This window comes from Hordeum vulgare, chromosome 4H (genome assembly GCF_904849725.1).
Source record: "Hordeum vulgare subsp. vulgare chromosome 4H, MorexV3_pseudomolecules_assembly, whole genome shotgun sequence".
In the NCBI taxonomy this organism is placed as follows: Eukaryota; Viridiplantae; Streptophyta; class Magnoliopsida; order Poales; family Poaceae; genus Hordeum; species Hordeum vulgare.
Genome location: NC_058521.1, coordinates 73,114,793 through 73,126,804, shown reverse-complemented (window position 1 = coordinate 73,126,804; position 12,012 = coordinate 73,114,793).

Sequence of the window (12,012 nt, the reverse complement as noted above, 5' to 3'; positions counted from 1 at the left end):
TTTAGTAGTAACATCATAGTTGGGGCGACAACCTCGATGGCAGCACAATTATGGAGATCATGGTGTGGCACCCGTGACGATGGAGATCATGCCCATGCTTTGGTGATGGAGATCAAGAAGCACAAGTTCATGGCCATATCATGTCACTTATGATTTGCATGTGATGTTAATCCTTTTATGCACCTTATTTTTCTTAGGACGACTGTAGCATTATAAGGTGATCCCTCATAAAATTTCAAGATAAAATTGTGTTCTCCCCGACTATGCACTGTTGCGGCAGTTCGTCGTTTCGAGACACCACGTAATAATCGGGTGTGATAGATTCTACGTTCACATACAATGGGTGCAAAACAGTTGCACACGCGGAACACTCAGGTTAAACTTGACGAGCCTAGCATGTACGGACATGACCTCGGAACAGAAGAGACTAAAAGGTCGAACATGATTCATATAGTAGATATGATCAACATAGAGATGTTCACCATTCAAGCCAATTTAACTGACGTGATGATCAGACTTGAGTTGGTGAATTTGGATCATCTATCACTCGACTGACTAGAGGGATGTCAATTTGAGTGGGAGTTCTTAAGTAATATGATTAATTGAACTTATTCTCATGAACATACTCAAAGATGTCTTTGAAAATTATGTTGTAACTTGCGCTATAGCTCTACTGTTTTTTATATGTTCCTAGAGAAAACTTAGTTGAAAGATGATAGTAGAAAATTATGCGGACTAGGTCCACAAACCGAGGATTGTCCTCATTGCTGCGCACAAGGCTTATGTCCTTAGTGCATCGCTCGGTATGCTGAACCCCAAGCATCGTCTGTGGAGTTTGCGAACATTTGACATACACGTTTTTGATGACTACGTGATAGTTCAGTGCGTAATGCTTAACGACTTAGAATTGAGGCGCCGAAGACGTTTTGAACATCACGAAACATATGAGATGTTCCAAGAGATGAAATTGGGATTTTAGGCTCGTGCCCATGTTAAGAGGTATGAGACCTCCGACAAGATTCTTGGCCTGCGAAGTAAGGGAGAAAAGCTCAAACGTTGAGCATGTGCTCAGATTGTGTGAGTACTACAATCGCTTGAATCAAGTGAGAGTTGATCTTCCAGATAAGATAGTGATTGGCATAGTTCTCCAAAGTCACTGCCACCAAGCTACCGAGCTTCATGGTGAACTATAACATGTTAGGGTTAGAGATGATGATCCTTGAGTTATTCGCGATGTTTGACACCGCGAAAGTAAAAATGAAGTAGGAGCATCAATTGTTGATGGTTAGTGAAATCACTAGTTTTGAAGAAGGGCAAGGGCAAGAAGGGATACTTCATGAATGTCAAACCACTTGCTGATCTAGTAAAGAAACCGAAGGTTGAAGCCAAACCCGAGACTAAGTGCTTCTATTATGAGGGAAACGGTCAGTGAAGCAGAACTATCCTAGATACTTGGTAGATAAGAAGGCTGGCAAAGTCGACAAAAGTATATCGGATATACGTGATATTGATGTGTACCTTACTAGTACTCCTAGTAGCACCGGGGTATTAGATACCGGTTCAGTTGCTAAGTGTTAGTGACTTGAAATTATAGCTACGGAATAAACAGATACTAGCAAGAGTGAGGTGACGATGTGTGCTGGAAGTAATTCCAAGGTTGATGTGATCAAACATCGAACCCTCCCTCTACCATCGGGATTAGTGTTGAACCTAAATAATTGCTATTTGGTGTTTGCATTGAGCATAGACATGATTAGATTGTGTTTATTGCAATACGGTTATTCATTTAAAGTGAATAATGGTTACTCTATTTACTTGAATAATACCTTCAATGGTCTTGCACCTAAAATAAAATGGTTTACTGAATCTCGATCGTAGTGATACACATGTTCATAATATTGATGCCAAAAGATACTAAGTAGTAATGATAGTACCACTAACTTGTGGCACTGCCGCTTGAGTTATATTGGTATAAAACACAAGAATAAGTTCCATGCTGATGGGTCTTTGGACTCACTCATTTTTGAGTCATTTGAGACATGCGAACCATGCCTATTTGTATAAACGCATGAATAAACTCCATGCAGATGGATTGTTTAGACACACTTGATTTTGAATCACTCGAGACATGCAAATCATGCCACGTGGGCAAGATGACCGAAGGCCTCGTTTTTAGTGATATGGAACGAGTAAGTGACTTGTTGGAAACAATATATTTTGAGGTATGCAGTCCAATGTGTGCTGAGGCACGCAGTGGATATTATTATGTTCTTACTTCACTGATGATTTGAGTAGATACAAGAGTATTTTCTTGATAAATCACAAGTCTGAAATATTGAAAAGTTCAAGCAATTTCAGAGTGAAGTTGAAGATCATCATGACAAGAGGATAATATGTCTATGCTGTGATCGTGGAGGTAAATATATATCTGAGTTGCGAGTTTGGTAAACATCTAAGACAATGTGAGAATTGTTTCGCAACTCATGCCACCTGGAACACCATAGTGTGATGGTGTGTCCGAACGTCATAGGAGCACCCTATTGGATATGGTGCATACTATGATGTCTCTTATTAAATTACCACTACCGTTTTGGGGTTTATACATAGTTTATGAGAAACTTGTATTTCCAAGAAAGTGAGTGGGAGTACTATAGAATTTTTGATGAGTATATGTGGTTGACATATTGTAGATCAGAAATGATGTAGAATTTCTAGAAATCATATAGGGTTGTTTGAAAAGTGTTTTTCAAAGAAAACCTGGATTGAGCTACTTGAACATTGAGCATCAATATCTATAGAGATAGATCAAAACGCTTAATAGAACTTTCAAATGAATACATACCGTGACAAGATTTTGAAGGAGTTCAAAATAGATCAGCCAAATAAGGAGTTCTTGACTCTATTGTAAGGTGTGAATTTGAGTAAGACTCAAAATTCGACCATGTGAGAAGAAAGATAAAGGACGAAGGTCGTCCCCTATGCCTTAGCCGTAGGCACTAAACTATGTGATAAGTCCATTTTGCATCATGTTTTCATGTTGGTATTTATTGCTTCTTTGGCTGTTATTTCACTTCACGGTACAATTATTATGCCTTTTCTCTCTTATTTTGCAAGGTTTACATGAAGAGGGAGAATATCGACAACTGGAATTCTGGCCTGAAAGTGGAGCAAAGTTGAGATACCTATTCTGCGCAACTCCAAACGCCATAAAAATCAACGAGGATTTCTTTTTTCGATTTATCAAAAATACTGGGCCGAAGAAGTGCTAGAGGGGCACGAGTGGGTGCCCACAAGCCTGCACGGCGTGGCCACCCCCCAGGCCGCGCCATGGGGGCTTGTGGGTAGCCCACTTGCTCCCCTCTTTTCCTATACGGAGGGTTTCGTCCAGAAAAAAAATCAAGGAGGAGCTTTTTCGTGGTTTCGCCGCCACCACGAGGCGGAACTTGAGCAGAACCAATCTAGAGCTCCGGCAGGACGATCCTGCTAGGGAAACTTCCCTCCCGGAGGGGGAAATCGTCGCCATCGTCATCACCAACACTCCTCTCGTCGGAGGGGATTCGTCACCATCAACCTCTTCATCAGCACTATCTCATCTCCAAACCCTAGTTCATCACTTGTAACCCATCTCCGTCTCGCGACTTCGATTGGTACTTGTAAGGTTGCTAGTAGTGTTGATTACTATTTGTAGTTGATGCTAGTTGGATTACTTGGTGCAAGAGTTTATGTTCAGATCCTTGATGCTACGCATTACCTCTCTGATCATGAATATGATTATGCTTTGTGAGTAGTTACTTTTGTTCATGAGGACATGGGATAAGTCATGCTAATAGTAGTCATGTGAATTTGGTATTCGTTCGGTAATTTGATGTGTTGTATGTTGTTTTTCCTCTAGTGGTGTTATGTGAACGTCGACTACATAAAACTTCACCATTATTTGGGCCTAGAGGAAGGCATTGGGAAGTAGAAGTGGATGATGGGTTGCTAGAGTGACAGAAGCTTAAACCCTAGTTTATGCGTTGCTTTGTAAGGGGCTGATTTGGATCCACTAGTTTAATGCTATGGTTAGACTTTGTATTAATTCTTCTTTTGTAGTTGTGGATGCTTGCGAGAGGGGTTAATCATATGTGGGATGCTTGTACAAGTAAGGGCAGTACCCAAGCGCCGGTCCACACACATATCAAACTATCAAAGTAACGTACGCGAATCATATGAACATGATGAAACTAGCATGACAGAAATCCCCGTGTGTCCTCGGGAGCGTTTTTCCTCCTATAAAACTTTGTCGAGGCTTGTCCCTTGCTACAAAAGGGATTGGGCCACTTTGCTGCACCGTTGATACTTTCGTTACTTGTTGCTTGCTACGAATCATCTCACCACACAATCACTTGTTACCGACAATTTCAGTGCGTGCAAATATTTCCTTGTTGAAAACCACTTGTCAGATCCTTCTGCTCCTCGTTGGGTTCAACACTCTTACTTATCGAAAGGACTACGATTTATCCCCTATACTTGTGGGTCATCAAGACTCTTTTCTGGCGCCGTTTCCGGGGATTGAAGCGCCTTTGGTAAGTGGAACTTGGTAAGGAAACATTCATATAGTGTGCTGAAATTTGTTGTCACTTGTCACTATGGATACTAATCCTTTGAGGGGCTTGTTCGGGGTATCTTCACCTCGAACGGAAGCACAAATAGTTGCTCCTCAACCTGCTGCACCTACTGAAAATATTTTCTTTGAATTTCCTTCGGGTATGCTTGAGAAATCGCTGGCTAATCCTTTTACAGGAGATGGAACATCACATCCAGACTCGCATCTTATCTATGTAGATGAAGTTTGTGGTTTATTTAAGCTTGCAGGTGTGCCCGAGGATGAGGTCAAGAAGAAGGACTTTCCTTTATCTTTGAAGGATAAGGCGTTGACATGGTATAGGCTATGTGATGATACTGGATCATGGAACTACAATCGGTTGAAATTGGAATTTCATCAAAAGTTTTTTCCTATGCATTTAGTACATCGTGATCAGAATTATATTTATAATTTTTGGCCTCATGACAGAGAAAGCATCTCTCAAGCTTTGGGGAGGCTTAAATCAATGCTATATTCATGCCCCAATCATGAGCTCTAGAGAGAAATTATCATTCAGAACTTCTATGCTCAGCTTTCTCATGCTGCTCGCACCATGCTTGACACTTCTTGTACCGGTTCTTCTATGAAGAAAGATATTGACTTCAAGTGGAATTTATTGGAGAGAATTAAACGCAACTCTGAAGATTGGGAGCTTGAAGAAGGTAAGGAGTCAGTTATGAATTTCACGTTTCATTGCGTTAAATCCTTTGTTGAGACAAATACCTTTAGTGATTTTAGCGCTAAGTATGGACTTGACTTTGAGATAGTAGCTTCATTGTGTGAATCCTTTGCTGCTCATATTGATCTCCCCAAAGAGAAGTGGTTTAAATATCATCCTCCTTTAGAAGTCAATGTAGTTAAACCCACTCCAGTTGAAGAGAAAGTCATTGCCTATAGTGATCCTGTTGTTCCTAGTGCTTACATTGAGAAACCACCTTTCCCTGTTAGGATAAAGGATCATTCTAAAGCTTCAACTGTGATACGTAGAGGCTACATTAGAACACCTACACCCCCTGAGGAAATTAGAGATGAACCTAGCATTGCGATTATCAAAGATCTTCTGTCTGAAGAAGTTGAGGGACATAATATTCACTTCTGTGAGCCTGTTGTTGGCATGCCTGTGGTTTCTGTTAAGATAGGAGATCATTGTTATAATGGATTATGTGACGTGGGTGCTAGTGTTAGTGCAATACCTCAATCCTTATATGATGAAATCAAAGATGAGATTACACCTGTTGAGATAGAACCTATTGATGTCACTATTCAGCTTGCCCATAGAGATACTATCTTCCCTGTGGGAATTGTTAGGGATGTTGAAGTCTTGTGTGGTAAAACGAAGTATCCTGCTGATTTCCTCATTCTCGCTACTGCACAAGATAGCTTTTTTTCCGATCATATTTGGTAGACCCTTTCTCAATACTGTCAATGCTCATATTGATTGTGAGAAGCAAACTGTCACTGTTGGCTTTGAAGGTGTGTCACATGAGTTCAATTTCTCTAAGTTTGGTTGACAACCTCATGAAAAGGAGTTGCCTAGTAGGGATGAAACTATTGCCTTAGCCTCTATTGCCGTGCCTCCTACTGATCCCTTAGAGCAATACTTGCTTGAGCATGAGAATGATATGCATATGGTTGAAAAGGATGAGATAGATAGAGTTGTCTTAGAACAATATCCTATCCTTAAGAATAAATTGCCTATTGAACTTCTTGGGGATCCACCCCCACCAAAGGGTGATCCTGTGTTCGAGCTTAAATAGTTGCCTGATACTCTTAAGTATGCTTATCTTGATGAAAAAGAGATATATCCTATTATTATTAGTGCTAGCCTCTTGGAGCATGAAGAAAATAAGTTACTAAAAACTCTGAGGAAGCACCGTGCTGCTATTGGATATACTCTTGATGATCTTAAGGGCATTAGTCCTACCCTATGCCAGCACAAGATTAAAACTGATCCTGACTTCAAACCAGTTGCTGATCATCAAAGGAGATTAAATCCTAAGATGAAAGAAGTAGTGAGAAAAGAAATACTAAAGCTCCTGGAAGCAGGTATCACTTATCCTGTTGCTCACAGTGATTTGGTGAGTCTGGTGCATTGCGTTCCTAAGAAGGGAGGCATTACCGATGTCCCTAATGATAAGGATGAATTGATCCCACAGAGGATTATTACTGGCTATAGGATGGTGATCGATTTTAGGAAACTGAATAAAGCCACTAGCAAAGATCATTACCCTTTGCCTTTTATCGACCAAATGCTAGAAAGGTTGTCCAAACACACACACTTCTGCTTTCTAGACAGTTATTCTGGTTTGTCCCAAATACCAGTTGCACAATCTGATCAGGAGAAAACCACTTTCACGTGCCCTTTCGGTACCTTTGCTTATAGACGTATGCCTTTTGGCTTATATAATGCACCTGCCACTTTTCAAATATGTATGATGGCTATATTCTCTGACTTTTGTGAAAAGATTGTTGAGGTTTTCATGGATGACTTCTCCGTTTACGGGTCTTCCTTTGATGATTGCCTCAACAACCTTGATCGAGTCTTGCAAAGATGTAAAGACACCAATCTTGTCTTGAATTGGGAGAAGTGCCACTTTATGGTTAATGAAGGCATCGTCTTAGGACATAAAATTTCTGAAAGAGGTATTGAAGTCGATAAGGCTAAGGTTGATGCAATCGAGAAAATGCCATACCCCACAGATATCAAAGGTATAAGAAGTTTCCTTGGTCATGCTGGTTTCTATAGAAGGTTCATTAAAGACTTCTCTAAGATTTCTAGGCCCCTTACCAATCTCTTGCAAAAGGATATTCCTTTTGTATTTGACGATGATTGTGAGGAAGCCTTCGAAATACTTAAGAGGGCTTTGATAACTGCACCTATTGTTCAACCTCCTGATTGGAACTTACCTTTTGAAATCATGTGTGGTGCTAGTGATTATGTTGTTGGCGCTTTTCTAGGACAAAGAGTTGATAAGAAGTTGAATGTTATTCACTATGCTAGTAAATTCTAGATAGTGTCCAAATAAACTATGCTACTACTGAAAAGGAATTTTTAGCAGTCGTGTTTGCATGTGCGAAGTTCAGCTCTTATATTGTTGATTCCAAGGTTACTATTCACACTGATCATGCTGCTATTAAGTACCTCATGGAAAAGAAAGATGCTAAACCTAGACTTATCAAATGGGTTCTCTTGCTACAAGAATTTGATTTGCACGTTGTCGACAGAAAGGGTGCTGATAACCCAGTAGCAGATAACTTGTCTAGGTTGGAGAACGTTCTTGATGACCCACAACCTATTAATGCTAGGTTTCCCGATGAGCAATTGAATGTCATCAATGCTTCACGTAGTGGACCGTGGTATGCTGATTATGCGAACTATATTGTTGCCAAATACATACCACCTAGTATCACGTACCAGCAAAAGAAGAAATTCTTCTTTGACTTGAGACATTACTTCTGGGATGATCCCCACCTTTATAAGGAAGGAGTAGATGGTGTTATTAGATGTTGTGTACCTGAACATGAACAGGGACAGATCCTACAGAAGTGTCACTCCGAGGCCTACGGAGGACACCATGCCGGAGATAGAACTGCACACAAGGTATTGCAATCAGGTATCTATTGGCCCACTCTCTTCAAGGATGCCCATAAGTTTGTCTTGTCTTGTGACGAATGTCAAAGAATAGGTAATATTAGCAAACGTCAGGAAATGCCTATGAACTATTCACTTGTCATTGAACCATTTGATGTCTGGGGCTTTGATTATATGGGAACTTTTCCAAAATCCAATGGGTATACTCACATCTTAGTTGCTCTTGATTACGTCACTAAGTGGGTAGAAGCTATCCCCACTAGTAGTGCTGATCACAACACCTCTATCAAGATGCTAAAAGAAGTTATCTTCCCTAGATTTGGAGTCCCTAGATATCTAATGACCGACGGTGGTTCAGACTTCATTCATGGTGTGTTCCATAAAACGCTTGCTAAGTATGATGTCAACCATAGAATTGCGTCTCCTTATCAGCCTCACTCCAGTGGTCAAGTAGAGCTAAGTAATAGAGAGACTAAACTGATTCTGCAAAAGACTGTCAATAGGTCTAGAAAGAATTGGTCTAAGAAGCTCGATGATGCACTGTGGGCTTATAGAACTGCCTATAAGAATCCCATGGGCATGTCTCCGTACAAAATGGTGTACGGTAAAGCATGTCATTTACCTCTTGAGCTAGAGCATAAAGCTTATTGGGCAATCAAAGAGCTCAACTTTGATTTCAAACTTGCCGGTGAGAAGAGGTTATTTGATATTACCTCGCTTGATGAGTGGAGAACTCAGGCATATGAGAATGCCAAGCTGTTCAAAGAGAAGGTTAAGAGGTGGCATGATAAGAGGATACAAAAGCGTGAGTTCAATGTAGGTGATTACGTCTTGCTATATAACTCTCGTTTAATATTCTTTGCAGGCAAGCTTCTCTCTAAATGGGAAGGTCCCTATGTTGTTGAGGAAGTATATCGTTCCGGTGCTATCAAGATCAACAACACGGAAGGTAATTGTCCGAGAGTGGTAAATGGGTAGAGAATCAAGCATTATATCTCAGGTACTCCCATAAATGTTGAAAGCAATATTATCAATACCATAACTCCGGAAGAATACCTAAGGGATATTTATCAGCCTGTTTCAGACTCCAAAAACGAAGAGGTATGTGATTCGGTAAGAAAACAGAGTCCAAAACTTTTCTAGTAGGAAACTTTCTCTGTTTTGGAATATTTGAAAAAAATACAAAAATTGGAAGTAGTCCGGAAAGTGCGCGATGAGGCGACAAGCCTGCACGGTGCGGGCCCACCCCCTGGCCGTGCCGTGAGGGCTTGTGGCCACCTCGTGCGCCTCCCAGACTCCGTTTTCGTGCAGGGTAGTCCTTCTGGTCTAAAAAATCATTATATATACTCCCGTTTGGTCTGACCTGTGCATCACGCAGATTTCCTCTATTTTTCGTTTCGAGCCTGTTTCTGTTGCAGATCTAGATCGCTATGACTTCCCCAAAAGCTCCGAAGGACAAGATCTTCAAGAAGGTCATCAATCCCTACCTCACGAGAGTGCTGCAACACACTCAATCTATCGAGATGCGTGAGGGGATGTTGCACATCCGTGATGTTGAGGGCCCTAAGAAGACCGGAAGCGTGGAGACGAGGCTCGAAGCAATGGAGCAACAAGTCTTCAAGTGCCAAGGGATGGTGGAGCGTGGACTTAACGCCAACCACATGATGATCACAGAGTTCACCAACAAGAACAAGATTTATGCCAATGACATTGGGAAGCATCTCTCCAGGCTCTATGATAGGATTGATCAACTCCAGGCCCAGATCCATGACCTGCAGAACCAAAACTGTGAGTATGAGTATAGATTTAAATCAATACGGTTGGCTGCAGATTTGAGGATTCCATAGACTCGTTCATCTTTCCATGATGGAGCACCTATGCCTTGGAAGACGGAGGATCAAACTCACGTTGCAACAACTCCACCACCATCACCACCAAAGGAAGACAACTGAGCATTGGTATGGGCGATCCCCTTGGCTTGTGGCAAGCTTGGGGGAGTTGCCCCGGTATCGTATCACCATCACATCTTTTGCCTTTACCTTTGTTTTAGTTTTCCTTTTCAATTTTCTCTTTCTCTAGTAGTTTAAAAGTCTTAGTGTTTTAGTCTTGAGTTTTGCTTTGTGTCACCCCCGATGTATTTGATCTCGTGAGCCATATAATAAAGAGTGTCTTAGTTGAAGGGCTTTGCCTCTTGCCATGATCAAAAGAGTGAGAATAGAATAAAAGCATGAAAGATCATGTAATGATCTTATGGGAAGTGATGGCTTCACGTATAAAAAGAATGAGGATTGAAACTTGTTTAGGGTAGGCAAACGTATACCTTGGTCATTGTTGCAATTAATAGGAAGTGATACGGAAGGAGAGGTTCACATATAAATATATCATCTCTGACACCATCTATGATTGTGAACACTCACTAAACTATTACATGCCTAGAAGTAGATGTTGGACAAGGAAGACAACATAATGAATTTTGTTTGCTTGGCTCCAAACAATGTTATATCATTAGAGATCCCTTAGCATGTGACGATTGCTTCCACCTCATATTAGCCAAAACCTCCCGCACCAAGTAGAGATACTACTTGTGCATCCATACACCTTCAAACCAGTTTTGCCATGAGTGTCCACCATACCTACCTATGGATTGAATAAGATCCCTCAAGTAAGTTGTCATCGGTGCAAGCAATAAAAATTTCTCTCTAATATGTATGATCTATTAGTGTGTGGAAAATAAGCTTTGTACGAACCTGTGATGAGGAAGACATAAAAGCGACAGACTGCATAATAAAGTACTTTATCACAGGAGGCAATATAAAGTGACATTCCTCCGCACTAAGGGACACGCATCCAAACCTCAAGAGCGCATGACAACCTCTGCTTCCCTCCGCGAAGGGCCTATCTTGTACCTTTACTTTTTGCCCTTAAAAGAGTCATGGTGATCTTCACCAATTCCTTATTTCGCCTTTGTCTTGGCTAACGTCATATGCATGGGAAAGATCTATATTCATATGTCAACTTGGAGGTAAGTATTCATGAGTTATTATTGTTGACATTACCCTTGAGGTAAGCTGTTGGGAGGCAAAACTGTAAGCCCCTATCTTTCTCTGTGACCAGCTGAAACTTTGATCTCATGAGTACCATGTGAGTTGTAGCAATTGTAGAGAACGAAAGAATGATTGAGTATGTGGATTTGCTTTACAAGCTCTTATTTGACTCTTTCTGATGTTGTGATAAATTGCAATTGCTTCAATGACTACTTCTCGGTAAGGTTCTTGATCCATGCTTTACTTTGTGAAGGAATTATCACTTTAGCATGAGAAAATATATGTTGGTATTGCTGTTCTGATCATGATCATGATGCATGCATGTTCGTATCTTGTTTTGTCGACACCTCTCTCCCTAAACATGTGGACATATTTATTGAGCTAGGCTTTCGCTTGAGGACAAGCGAGATCTAAGCTTGGGGGAGTTGATACGCCCATTTTGCATCATGTTTTCATGTTGATATTTATCGCTTCTTTGGCTGTTATTTCACTTCACGGTACAATTCTTATGCCTTTTCTCTCTTATTTTGCAAAGTTTACATGAAGAGGGAGAATACCGGCAACTAGAATCCTGGCCTGAAAGTGGAGCAAAGTTGAGATACCTATTCTGCTCAACTCCAAACGCCCTAAAAATCAACGAGGAATTTTTTGATTTATCAAAAATACTTGGCCGAAGAAGTGTGAGAGGGGCACCACTGGGTGCCCACAAGCCTGCACGGCACGGCCACCCCCCAGGCCGCGCCATGGGGGCT